We start from the raw sequence: 13,475 nt of genomic DNA, 5'->3' as shown, positions 1-13,475 counted from the left end.
ATTGAACTAAAGTTGATTTTTATAGCCTCTGTGCTGGGAAGGCCCTGGTTTCTGGACTTTTGGAACTTGAGGGGCAGTGGCACCCAAGAATGAGCCATGAAATGACTGCTGACAGTCATTCCAGCCGTTGTTCATCACATGGGATTTAGTCTTTTCTTAATTGCAGTACCTGCTTTGAGGTTTCCCAGCGATTCTCCCAAAACCCTCCAGAAACTCCTCAAACTGCTCATCAAAAAGAAGTGCGCATTCAAGGATCATCTGTAGCACCTTGTTTCAAAGTTCCACCAATAAACCCAGTATTCACAACCAAAGAAAGCTCCATTCAAGAATGCCCTGGGCTTTCATCATTGGTTGTTACTGCAGAATGCTGATTTTGATTAGGAACTCTACTAGGAGAGAATATTCATTAATCTCCCAATAGCTTTTAACGCTGAAATCTACCCATTGTTTCAGCCTGTTCTTGCCCCAAAACATTTCTTTCCATCTTGACTTTTTTCTCATTGTCCAGACTCTTCCCACCGACATCAACGGCTCTTCTGACACCCTCTGCCACTAACAGTTTCCAGTTCCCTGGCCCTAGCCGTCTCCTTTTCACCATGGATGTCCAATCACTTTATACCTCCAACCCTCACCAGGATGGCCTGCGGGCCCACTGCTTCTTCCTTGAATGGAGACCCAACCAGTCCCTATCCATCGCCACTCTCCTCTGCCTGGCTGAACTTGTTCTTACACTGAACAACTTCTTTGATTCCACTCACTTCCTCCAAATAAAAGGGGGCGCTATGGGAACCCGTAGGGATCCTAGCTATTCCTGCCTTTTCATGGGATACGTGGAACACTTTGTTCCACTCCCACTCAGGTCTCTGCCCTCATCTCTTTCCACTACATTGATGACCATCGGTGCCCGCTTCCTGTTCTCGCCCCAAACTGGACAATTTCATCAACTTTGCTTCCAATTTCCACCATTCCGACGCCATCTCTTCCCTCCTTTGACTTCTATCTCCATTTCTGGGGATAGGCTGTCAACCAATATCTACTATAAGCTCACCAGCTCCCACAGCATTCTTGATTACACTTCTTCCCACCCCACTTCCTATTCCATTTTCCCAGTTTCTGTTCACATCTGTTCTGACGAAGCCACCTTCCACATCAGTGCTTCCAATAGGTCTTCATTTTTCCTCAACCAAGGATTCCCCTCCACTGCAGTTGACAGGGCCTGTAACTGTGTCCATCCCATTTCCTGCACTTCTGCCCTCACCCCTTCCCCACCTTCCCACGACAGGGTCCCCCTTGTCCTCAGTCTATATTCAACATATCCTCCACCATTACTGCCACTTCCAGCACCATGCCATCTCCAAACACCTCATCCCCTCCCCGCATTCCGAGAGGACCGTTCCTTCTGCGATACCTTGGTCCACTATCACCCCCAATACCTAGTTCTCTTCCCACGGTACCTTCCCGTTCAAGCACAGGACAGGCAACACCTGCCTTTTCACCTCCTTCCTTCCCACCATACAGGGCCCCAAACACTCCTTCCAGGTGAAACAGCAATTTACTTGTACTTCTTTCAATTTAGTATACTGTATTTGCTGATCACAATGCAGTCTCCTTGACATTGGGGAGACCAAACACAGGTTGGGTGATCGCTTTGCCAAACACCCCCATTTAGTCCACAAGCGTGACCCTCACCTGCCGGTCACTTGACATTTTAATTCCCCATCCCACTCTGACCTCTCCGTCCTTGGCCTCAGACACTGTTCTAATGAAGCTCAACAGCACTTCGCAACCTTCTGGACACACTGATTTCAATAACTTCAGGTCATAATCACTGATCCCATTTTTTCAGTCAGCAGGTGCTGGTAATGGTTCTGCTGCTGCCACTTACAGCTCCGCCAGACCCATCTTTTGTTTCTTTACTTGTCCCATTACCACCCCCTTTTGTCTTGCACCATGATCCCTTGTCATTTAATCACTCCTGCCCTCCATCCTATCATACCTTCCCTTTTGTTCTTTCCTCCCACCTTTCCCTTGCTCAATACTTGCATAAAAAGTTAAATCTCAAACTTCTTCCAGTTCTGACGAAAGGCCATCGACCTGAAACATTAACTATTCCTCTCTCCACAGATGCTGCCTGACTTGAGTATTTTCAGCATTTTCTGTTTTTATTGCAGATTTCCAGCATCCGCAGTATTTTGCTTTTGCGTCAGAGAAATCCCCGGCTCTTCCTTGAGGCGCACCATGGGATTTTTACATTGACCTGAGGCGGCAGATGAGGCCTCTGATTAGTGTTTCATCTGAAAGACGGCACCTCTGACATTGTAAGACTCTATTAGGAGTGTCAGCCTAAATTATAGGTTTAAATCTCGAGTGGGTATTGAACCCACAGCCTTCTGACTCAGGCTATCACACTGACCTGTTGCAAATACTTTGAAGCACATTACACTTAATTAACTCATAATAGTGTTAGCACTGACTCGCCAGCTAACTGTAGTCAGATACTCAAAACATGGCAAGATGGTACAATTGGAAACCCCCGAGTACTATCTCCCAGCCATGTACACATTAGTACGAATACTGATCATAGTTTTCATTAGCAGCAATGTACTAAAAATGGCATGTGCACTCCACCAAATCAAACCAGCGAACAGTGCTGATGAGCTCTTATGATCTTCCAATTTGACTACAAACTTTAAACCAATCCACCAAATTTAATGAGTTTACTGGAAGTTGGTTTGTGCCTTCATATTTTACATTGTGGGGAGGGGGAAAGAGAGGTGCAGCAGCCAGTGGGCAGTTAAAAAGAAAACAATCAAGTAATTCAGCCTATCTATAATCGTAGTCCACCATTCACTAAGTTGCTCATATAAAAGTTCAACCTTCAATTAAATAGCCAAAATTTTGACATCAATAAGTTCTGATTAAAAAAAGGTAACACTGTAGTTAAAGGAGACTCCATAGCAAGAAGGATTGATACAGGACTGGGGGTCCTGAATGGTGCGTTGCTTGCCAAATGCTAATGTTCAGGCCTTGACCAAATGGACCAAGAAGAAACCAGAGGTCGTGGCTTTCATGAGAACCAAGGGCATAGGTCTAAGAATGGAGAACCTACAAAGGGAATTTCAGGAATTAGGGAAAGAACTGAAGAGGGTTTAGAGGGTAGGAATCTCAGAATGACATCCTGTGTCCCACACTGGACCTACTGCAGAGAGGCAGATTATGTTGGTAAGTGCTTAGCTCAACAGATGGCACAAGAAGGAGGGCTTCAAATTCTTGGCACTGGGACAACTTCTGGAGAAGAGAAAGGAAAGAAGAGCTGTACCTCCTGGATAGCCTTCACCTCAATGGAGGTAGCGCATTAATCTTGACAAAGACAGTTGGGAAGGATTTAAACTAGAGAAATGGAGAGAGGGGTAACTCCAGCAAGGAAGACAAGGAATAAACCAAGACGTATTTACATGAACGCTAGGAGCATAAGAAATAAAATGGATGGATTAGAAATGATAGGGAGTCAATAGAGAGCGTAACAGATACCTAAACCTGGTTAAAGGAAGAGGAATAGTAGGAAACAAACTGCAGGTCTTGTGTTTCAGGAAGGATCAAGAAAGAAAAAACTGGGGAGGTGGATGGCACTGTTCGTCAGGGAAGGTTTACACATTGCTGAGAGGAAGCAACTGGAATTGTGGCGATCTGGAAGACAAAAAGGGGAAAATATTAGTGGTAGGAATGTATTACAGGCCACCACAAAAGAAAGATGGATTAACTACTGTTGGAGGTCATTAAGTTTTAATCATGGAGAATTTTAACGTTCCTGATAGATGGGGACGAACTTACTAGGACAATATTTATGCGCAAGGTAGTTTATTGAAGTACTTCAAAAATCTTAAGGTGACAAAACCCCCAAGGGAGATGGCAATATTCAATTTGTTCCCAACTGATGAGGGATCAATAAGCCAAGTTGAAGTAAGGGAACATTTGGGTCTAGTAATTTTAAGGTTGTTAATTTTAAATGTCAAATCTAGAACAGAATAGATAATTAAATTCCATTAAGAGCAGACTATGAAGGGATGAAATGCATAAAAGGAATAAAATGGGAAAAATTAATGAAAGGATGGGGGAAAAATGGGAGCATTTTAAAAGATTAATTTTTAATACGTTGAGGCAGTGTATCCAAGAAACTTACATCGAGTCTACAGAACAGAAACAGGCCATTCGGCCTAACTGGTGTCTCGAAGGCCGCCTTGGAGAACGCTTACCCCAAGATCGGTGGCTGAATGTCCTTGACTGCTAAAGTGTTCCCCGAACACTAACAGTCAAGGACATTCAGCCTTCGAGACACACGACAATGCAAAATAGTCGAGCAGAAATTGATAGCCAAGTTCCGCACCCATGAGGACGGCCTCAACCGGGATCTTGGGTTCATGTCACGCTACACGTAACCCCACCAGCAGGGGGAAAAAAAATTATCTGTTTTTAATACAACTGGATATTCTCTCTCTCTGCCTTTCGGGTCTCTCTCTCTCTGGCTTTGTAATCTGACCCATTGTGTATTCAGTATACTGGGATGTACTGTTTTCCGTGGCTAACCTGTCTGAACACCAACGACACCTTTGATGGGTGTGATCGTGTCCCAGCCTAATATAAGATATGCAATTTGAGAACCTTTCACTCACTCACCTGACGAAGGAGATAATCTCCGAAACCTTGTAATTTTCAAATAAAACTGTTGGACTATAACCTGGTGTTGTAAGATTCCTTACATTTGTCCTTAATTATGGACTCCAGCAATTTCCCCACAACAGATGTTAGGCTAACTGGTCTATAATTCCCCGGTTTCCCTCTCCTTTCTTAAAAAGCGGAGTGACATGTGCAATTTTCCAATCTAGAGGGACAGTTCCTGAATCTAGAGAACTTTGAAACATTATAGTTATTTTTTTATTATTTTTTTTTTTAAAAGTTCATCATGACTTCCTTGCTTTTGTACTCGATGCTTCTATTTATAAAGCCCAGGATCCCATATGCTTTCTTTAAAACCACTCTCAACCTGTCGTGCCACCTTCAATGATTTGTGTACATATACCCCAAGATCTCTGTTCCTGTACCCCTTTTAGAATTGTGCCCTTTAGTTTATATTGCCTCTCCTCATTCTTCCTACCGAAATGAATCACCTTGCATTTTTCTGTGTTAAATTTCATCTGCCACATGTCTGCCCATGCCACCAGTCTGTCTATATCCTCGAAGTTTATCACTATCCTCCTCATTGTTCACAACACTCCCAAGTTTTGTGTCATCTGCAAATTTGGAAATTGTGTCCTGTACACCCATTAAGTCATTACTACGGCCTTATTAACCTGCAACGTTACTTTTAGTGATTGTGCATCTGTAGAACGAGATCCCTTTGCTCCTCTACCCCATTTAGACTCATTATCCAAGCAGTATGTGGCCACCTTATTCCTCCTACCAAAATGCACTAACACACCTATAATTGACTAAACAGAAGAGCAAAACTGAAATGGATGAAAAGAGAAGTTATGAAAGGCTTGAGGAAGAAAGAATGGTTGCATAAAATTCTGAAAGCAGATAGATGCCAAGAAACTAGAGTAAATGGAGAGGAAGAGAGCATAAAATATAAAGAATAAAGCATTCTTTAAGTACATTAGGAGCAAGAGAAGGGTACAGAGGGATGTGGACCATTGGTGACAGACTTACTAAATTATTTTGTGACTGTTTTTAATCATTGAAAGCTGGGGAAAAGGTACCTGTCCGCACAGACTGGAAGCTCAATATCACAAGGGAAGGCATATTGGAAAAATTTATGAAGCTTAGGGTAAACAAGGCTCCAACAACATTGGTGGAGTTGGCTAACAAGATTGCAAATCTCTGCAATAATCTTTCATTCAAAGCTCAATGGAATCAGTACCATCCCAGTGGATTAGAAATGAGTATATATGAGCCCTATATTTTAAAAAAGACAAGGGATGAACCCTCAAATTGCAGATCTGTGAGCCTTACCTCAAATGCAGGAAGTGTGTTTGAGATTTTGATGAGGGGCAGCAGAAGCGATGATCTGAAAGGGCAGGATCTGATGAGACACTCAGCATGGATCATACGGGTGAAGCGATAGATACTACCTACCTGGATTTCAGGAAGACATTTGACATGAACCCACGTAGCAGACTGATTTGCAAGGTACATACCCATGGGATAGAAGGCAAAAGTATTTTCAGATGGATTGATACATGGCTAAGAGGTAGACAGCAAAGGTTGGTAGATGAGTCAGACAGACAGCTGGTGAACTGGAGCCCTACAGGGGAAAGTGTCGATGCTAGGACTGCTTATAATTTTTCATAAATGGCTTACAGGATAGAATATCAGACAATAGTCAAGTTGCATGGAGAATTATGTTTATTTCTAGTTTCTGTATTCTAGGAAAGATGTAGAATTATTGATAGTTCAGAGATCAAGTCAAGAGATGCCATAAGGACTGCAGCGGTTCAAGGTGGCAGCTCACCACCACCTTCAAGGGCAATAAATGCTGGCCTTGCCAGTGACGCCCACATCCCATGAACGAATAAAAAAAAACAGTAGATGACCTCCTACCACACACAGTTCACCCTTGCTTATCTACCAAACTCCGACATTAGCCCCTAAATCCAACGCTGCTAGGTGATCTGGAGTTTCTGTCCTCTGAGCTCTTGTCCACAATACAGCTGAGAATAGGGAAGCCAGTGCCATTCCAACCGTACTATGGGAAACAACCAAGAGAGTTCTCTGGGGGCATCTCATTACCTTCTGCTCCACCAAGTGATTTCAAACTACTGGTAGCCCAGAAAGACTAGTGATTATGTAACTAGAAGCCCAATATTGAAGAAAATGATCAAATAACAGCTGTGATATAGGTTAGACAATAACTGAACAGCAATCAGTGGGAACAGAAGAGGTCCTCCAACACCAGGATTATGAGAAGGGAGAAAGAAAGGCAACCTCCTGGTACAGTATATACCCTGCAACAAAATAGTAATGTCACCATTAGGAAAGCAGAGGTAAACTAATTTTCAAATGAAGGTCAACAAGGAATTTTCAGACTTCTATGCCTCAGTGCACCTCACTTTCATTCCTAACAACCTGTTTCCAGCATCTACATAACTAACAAAAACACTGATGTGCTCTCCTGTACCAAAACTGTACAGTGATTTCACAAGTATATGTATTCTTTCATTAAAAACTGCAAATTAAGCCCCCAACATTTTGAAAAGGCTGGATAAATCTATTTGCCACAGACTATGACTCAAGTTTGTATATTCGTGCATGTTTGTCAATAAATGTTACTTCAATATTTTTCACACATAAACCTTACTGGCAATAAACATTTGGTGCTTGATGCTTCTAGTTTCACTTGTCTCGTCTCCAACCTAACCCAGTTCTTTCTTCTGACCCCGTGTACTAAGGCATACATAAAGCATTGTAGATTTGGGTAATAAGTAACCAGGAAAGAGCACTGAAACACAGCAATGGGTTCAAAAGAAAATTAAATACATTTCTGACAGAAGGAATTATAGCAAAAAAAGGGAGCTGATCTACATGATAGTGCGCTCATCCATCATAAAAGGATAGGCTTGTTGGGACTAATGGAATTCCTGGATTCTTGTGCTGCTTCACTTGTACAGAAGAACTGTTTGTGCTTAATCTTGCTCGACAAGTTTCCCATCTTAAAACGCAATGAATGGAAAGTTCTCATTCACATATCCCTCCACAGCCTTGCCCTACCCTAGCTCAGCAACTTCCTCTAACCCTACATGTCAACATATGTCCCAACTCTGGACTTATTTGCAACTCCTCCTCCCTCTATTTCATCACTGGGGCAGCCTTCAGATATGAGAGCCTTACTCACTAAAATTCCTCCACTTTGCTATTTGCCTCACCATCTTCAAAAGTCTCCTTAAAAATCTACTTTTTCCAACCACACCTTTAGTCACCTTCCCTAATGCTTTTCTCCCTACTGCTCAGTGTCATTTCCCTCCCCTATGAAATACCTCGAGAATAAAGGCACAATGGAAATGGAAATGAAAATAAGCAGCTTCAGTTATACTGCAGAATTCTAAGTCAACCCGAAACTCCACAGAATCCCAGCCACACACTTCTCCAAAACTATAGATCTTTACCCTCCAGTCGTAACCAGAGAATCTTCCAGTCAGAGCTAGAAAAACTTCTGCAATGGCTTCTCTTCCCACCTCCGCCTCCCTTACCTCTGGACTCTCCCAAGGATCTATCCTTGGCCCCTCTTATTTGTCATCTGCATGCTGCCCCTCGGCGACATCATCCATAAATAATGTCAGGTTTCACATGTATGCTGACAACAACCAGCTTTGTCTCACCACTTCCTCTTATCAGACTGCTTGAGACGCATGAGCCTAAATTTCCTCCAATTAAACATTGGGAAGACCATCATCTTCAGACCTCACCACAAACTCTGTTCCCTGGCCACCGATTCCATCCCCCTCCCTGGTAACTGCCTTAGGCTGAACCAGACTGTTCATAAACTCAGGATCTTATTTGATCCTGAGCTGACCTTCCAACCCCATATCCTCTCCATCGTCAAGACCGCCTATTCCCACCTCCTAAATGTCACCCATCTCTGCCCCTGCTGTAGACCATCATCCATGCTATTGTTACCTTCAGACTTGACTATTACAATGCTCTCCTGGCCAGCCTTCCATCTTCCGCCCTCCATAAACTTAAGCTCATCCAAAACTCTGCTGCCCATATCTTAACTCGCTCCATCCCGTTCACCTGTCCCCCTGTGCTTACTGACCTACATTGGCACCGTCGTCCACCAACGCCTCCATTTTAAAATTCTCATCCTCATGGTCAAATCCCTCCACGGCCTCACCCCTCCTTATATCCAATTTCATCCAGCCATACGAGAACTCTGTTCCTCCAATTCTGGCCTCGTGCATCTCCCATTTCCTTCACCCCACCGTTGGCAGCTGTGCCTTCAGCGTTCTATGCCCAAAGGTCTGGAATTCCCTCCCTAAACACCTCTGCTCCTTTAAGACCCTCTTTAAAACCTACCTCTGACCAAGCTTTCGGTCACCTGCCCTAATGTCTCCTCCTTGAGCTCTCAATTTTTGTCTGATTACGCTCCTTGGGACGTTTTACTGTCGAAGGCACTATATAAATGCATGTTGTTGGTATCCACCTCAAACTATGTTCCTATGTAGAATGTCAAATACAAATGTTAATCACTAAGTGATTTAGCAGTGTGACATCCTATGATATTTTTGTAACCTACGAGCATGATTTTGCCCCCAGTAACATGCTGTATTTTTTTTTTAAAAAAGGACTTTAAAATGTTGCAGAAAATTCTAACAAACTTGGTCTTCAAATTCTGCTTTTAAGGCAGTAGAAACTTGAGCACCTGCATCAGCTACACCTAAAACTGATACAGTACAACTGGGTGCAACAGCTGATTCTCCAGTTGATCCTGGCAGTCAAGTTTAGGTTTCAAGGAAATCAGTCAATAACAGATTCTTTTTCTTTTAATTCATTAGTCATGCTAGCTTCTGCCAGCACAAAATCATAATGCAAGCATAACCACAGCTGTTCCACCAAGCACTACATCAATGAGACAAATGTACTCCAGCCGAGACAGAATCATACTCCAGCTGATTTCAGTGCTCAAGTTCAAATTGCCACCATCTTAAAAAGAGGCAATTTGACAACCACGTGTCGATAGTGGTCTTACCCAGCACTTGCTGTATCAGAATTATTGGCAAAACCCCTGACCTTCAACAGTACCATTGCTGAGTACTCTGCCATCAACATCCTAGAAGGTCACTGTTGACCAAAAGCTGAATTCAACCAGCCTGGCTACAACAGGACAGAGGCTGGGTACTCTGCATCAAGTGGCTCACTACCTGACCCCTCAAAGCTGCCCCATCCACAGGGCTCAAGTCAGGAGTGAGACCGAATACTCCAGTTACCTGGACGGGTCCAACCACAACAATACTGAAGCAGCTCAACACTATCCAAGACAAAAATCTGCTTGATCAGTGCCCCCGCCACTGAATTCAATATTCATCCCCTCCACTATCCATGCACCATGCCTGCAATATGTACAGGATGCACTGCAGCAACTCACCAAGCTTAGTCTGATAGCATCTTCCAATCCCATGACCTCTACCACTAAGACAGAAAAGTGCAGCAATGTCACAGGAATACCATCACCTCCAAGTTACACACCATCTGGCTTGGACATATATTGCCCTTCCTTCATTGTCACTGGGTCAGAATCCTGGAATTACCTACATAACACCATCACCACAAGGACTACAGTTAAAGATGCTGGCATATCACCTCAGAAAAATTTATTTTTATAAAAAGGCTGAGTATCTTTAGCTTGGCTGCTGTATTCAAGTTTTTTTGTGCTCCCAGTCACTGCCAGGGCCAACTTTGTTTTTTTTTAAGGGGGGGGGGGGGGAAGAGAAAGGTGGAAACAAGGGTGCACAAATCAAACTTTAGAAAACTGACAACTGCCACAAAACTTAAACGGTATTTTAAAAAAGTTAAAATTCTATGTAGGAAAAAGCATCTTCTAGTGAGCACTAAGCAAGATTATGATCCTTCAGATTACATAAACCAAGATCTTTCTTTAAGCTCATCTCATGAAGGTGCAACTCACCATGCAAACCAATTTCTGTAGTAACAACCACTTGCAGGTTATGGTCAAAGGGACCTTCCCAACCAATCTTGGACAGATTAAAGTCTGATAAAATTGTGGACTTGAAGTGTGCAACTTGACTAAACAATACATCCAGATGTGTCATAGAATCATGGGAGATTTTAACTATCCCCCAAATAAACTGGCAAGAGATAGGTGAAGGGTACAGGGACTGGAGTTTTTACGATGTGTGCAGGACTCCTTTCTTACCCAGTATGCAAAAATCCCAAGAGGAAGCATTGCTGGATCTAGTAATGGGAAATGAACCAGAACAGATAAGTGTAGGGGAGCATCTAAGCAATAGCGATCACAATATAAGTTTTAAGATTAAAAATTGAGAAGGATATAAGCAAGACAAAGATAAAATAGTAAATTGGAAAAAGCTGATTTCCAAGGGATGAGAATGGAACTAGGGAAAATAAACTAGAAAATTTTTACTGAAAGAAAAAGAACAGTGGGAAACATTTAAAATGGTGATCAAGAGTGTCCAAGAGAAATATATCTCACTAAAAAGCAAGAACAAACTAGCCAGTAATCATTCATCCATGGTGTATCAAGAAATAAGGGCAAAATTGAAACTAAAGAAAAAGGCATACTCACACAGAAAACAAAGGAGAGGATGACAAAGGGGAATACAAAAAGGTTAAGAAAGAAGTTTTAAAAAAAATTAGGAAGGCAAAGAGAAACTACAAAATCAAATTATAAGGAATATAAAAAATGAAGTATTCTACAGACCCATAAATAACAAATAACCCTTAGGTATAGAGCCACTAAGGGATACACATGATAAACTCAGGTAATGACAGCAAAACGCAGAAATTAAATAATTACTTCGCCTCAGTATTTACCAGGGAGGCTAACATGGTGGGCATGACAGATCAAAAAAGATAAAGTCATTTTAAGATAGAAAGGGGGGAGATAATTGATACTGATCAAACTTAGAGAGGATAAAACCCTTGATCTGGATGGATTGCAGCCACACATTAAAATTAGTATGGGATGAAATAGCAGAGGCACAATTACATACATATAAAAATTCATTAGAAAAGGGAATAGTGCCAGAGGACTGGCGGACAGCTAATGTGATTCAGATATTTAAAAAAGAGATAGAAGAAGTCCAGGGAACTGTAGACCAATTAGCTTAACGTCAGTGCTGGGAAAGATAATGGAATCCTTACTCATAGATGCAATAGAAAAACATCTAGAAATCGAAAATATAATAAAGAGTAGTCAGCACAGATTTCAAAAGGGAAGGTCATGATTGACCAACCTTTTGAATTTTTTGAAGAAATTCAAAGGGTAGACAGGGGCAATGCAGTAGATGCAATATATTTGGATTTTCAAAAGGCCTTTGATAAGGTACCACATAGTAGACTCATGAGTACGGTTAGAGCATATGGAGTCAGGGGGACAAGTAGCAGAATGGATAGCAAACTGGCTAAAAAACATGAAAACAGGCAGTAGGGGATAAAGTTACTCAGGATGGCAAAAGGTGGGACGTGGTGTTCCACAAGGATCGGTGCTGGGACCACTGTTGTTCGCCATTTACGTAAATGATTTGGCCTCAGGAATCTGAAGTACAACTTCATATTTTGTGGATGACACCAAACTGGGGGGTATAGTTAATACTGAGGAGGTCGGTGACAAAATACAGGAAGACATTAATAAACTTGCAGAATGGATGTGTAATTGGCAAATGAATTTCAATATAGATAAGTGAGGTATTACATTTTAGTAGGAAGAATAAGGGGCCACATGCTTGGATAATAAAAGTCTAAATGGAGTAGAGGAGCAGAGGGATCTTGGGGTACAAATACACAAATCACAAAGTAGTAACGCAGGTTAATAAGGCCATAAAAAAAGCAAACCAAGCACTGGGGTTCATTTCTAGAAGGACAGAATTGAAAAGCAGAGAAGTTATGTTAAACTTGTATAGAACCTTGGTTAGATGACACTTGGGAGTACTGTGAAGAGCTCTGGTCTCTATATAATAGAAAGGATAAGGAAGGCACCAGAGGGTCCAAAAAAGATTTGCCAGGGTGATACCAGAACTGAGAGGTTATACCTATCAGGAAAGATTGAACAGGTTGGGGCTCTCTTCTTAAAAAAAAGCTAAAGGTTGACCTGACAGAGGTCTGTAAGATTATGAAAGGGTTTGATCGGGTAGACATAGAGAAGTTGTTTTCACTTACAAGGGACACCAGAACTAGGGGCCATAAAAGATAAGTCAGTAATAAATCCAATAGGGAATTCAGGAGAAACTTCTTTACACAGAGTGTGGTTAGACTGTGGAGCTCGCTACCAAAAGCAGTTGACGTAACTAGCATAGATGCATTTAAGGGGAAGCTAGATAAACACACGAGAGAAAGGAATAGAAGGATATGCTGATAGGGTTAGCAGAAGTGAGGAGGCTCATGTGGAGCGTAAACACGGCATGAACCTGTTGGACTGAATGGCCTGTTTTGTGCTGAACATTCTATGTAAATGGTCACTTATGAACTTACAGGGGTTTCCCCCTCAATTTTAACATGACGATATGCAGTTAATTCATCTCCATGTCAACACAAACACTTGACCCAAATGTTAATTTTTGACAGTTTTTTTTAAAAAGGGGAGACAGAAAAACAAATTATTTTAAACTGCAAGCTCAAGAAGAATATGCTGAACATTCATCAAGGAAGACATTGAAAATTTAACAATTCAGAAGCGCTAATGACCACTGTTCTACCACAGCACAACTACAGGAACACAATTCTAT

At 42.0% G+C, this 13,475-nt stretch overlaps 1 protein-coding gene across 3 annotated transcripts in view; it reads right to left on the bottom strand.

The window, feature by feature from the left end:
- Positions 1-13,475, bottom strand: part of LOC137317997 (ras-related protein Ral-A) — a 56,365-nt gene that overhangs the window by 31,640 nt on the left and 11,250 nt on the right. The window contains exon 2 of one of the 3 annotated variants that reach the window (XM_067980993.1): positions 3,532-3,687. The exons of the other annotated variants lie outside the window; for them this stretch is intronic. The gene's annotated coding sequence lies outside the window, so the exon portion shown is untranslated. The remainder of the gene's footprint in view (positions 1-3,531; positions 3,688-13,475) is intronic. 3 annotated transcript variants of the gene reach the window in all.

This window comes from Heptranchias perlo, chromosome 3 (genome assembly GCF_035084215.1).
Source record: "Heptranchias perlo isolate sHepPer1 chromosome 3, sHepPer1.hap1, whole genome shotgun sequence".
Classification (NCBI taxonomy): domain Eukaryota; kingdom Metazoa; phylum Chordata; class Chondrichthyes; order Hexanchiformes; family Hexanchidae; genus Heptranchias; species Heptranchias perlo.
The sequence above is the reverse complement of the archived record's forward strand: the minus strand, read 5'-3'. Positions and strand labels throughout refer to the sequence as shown.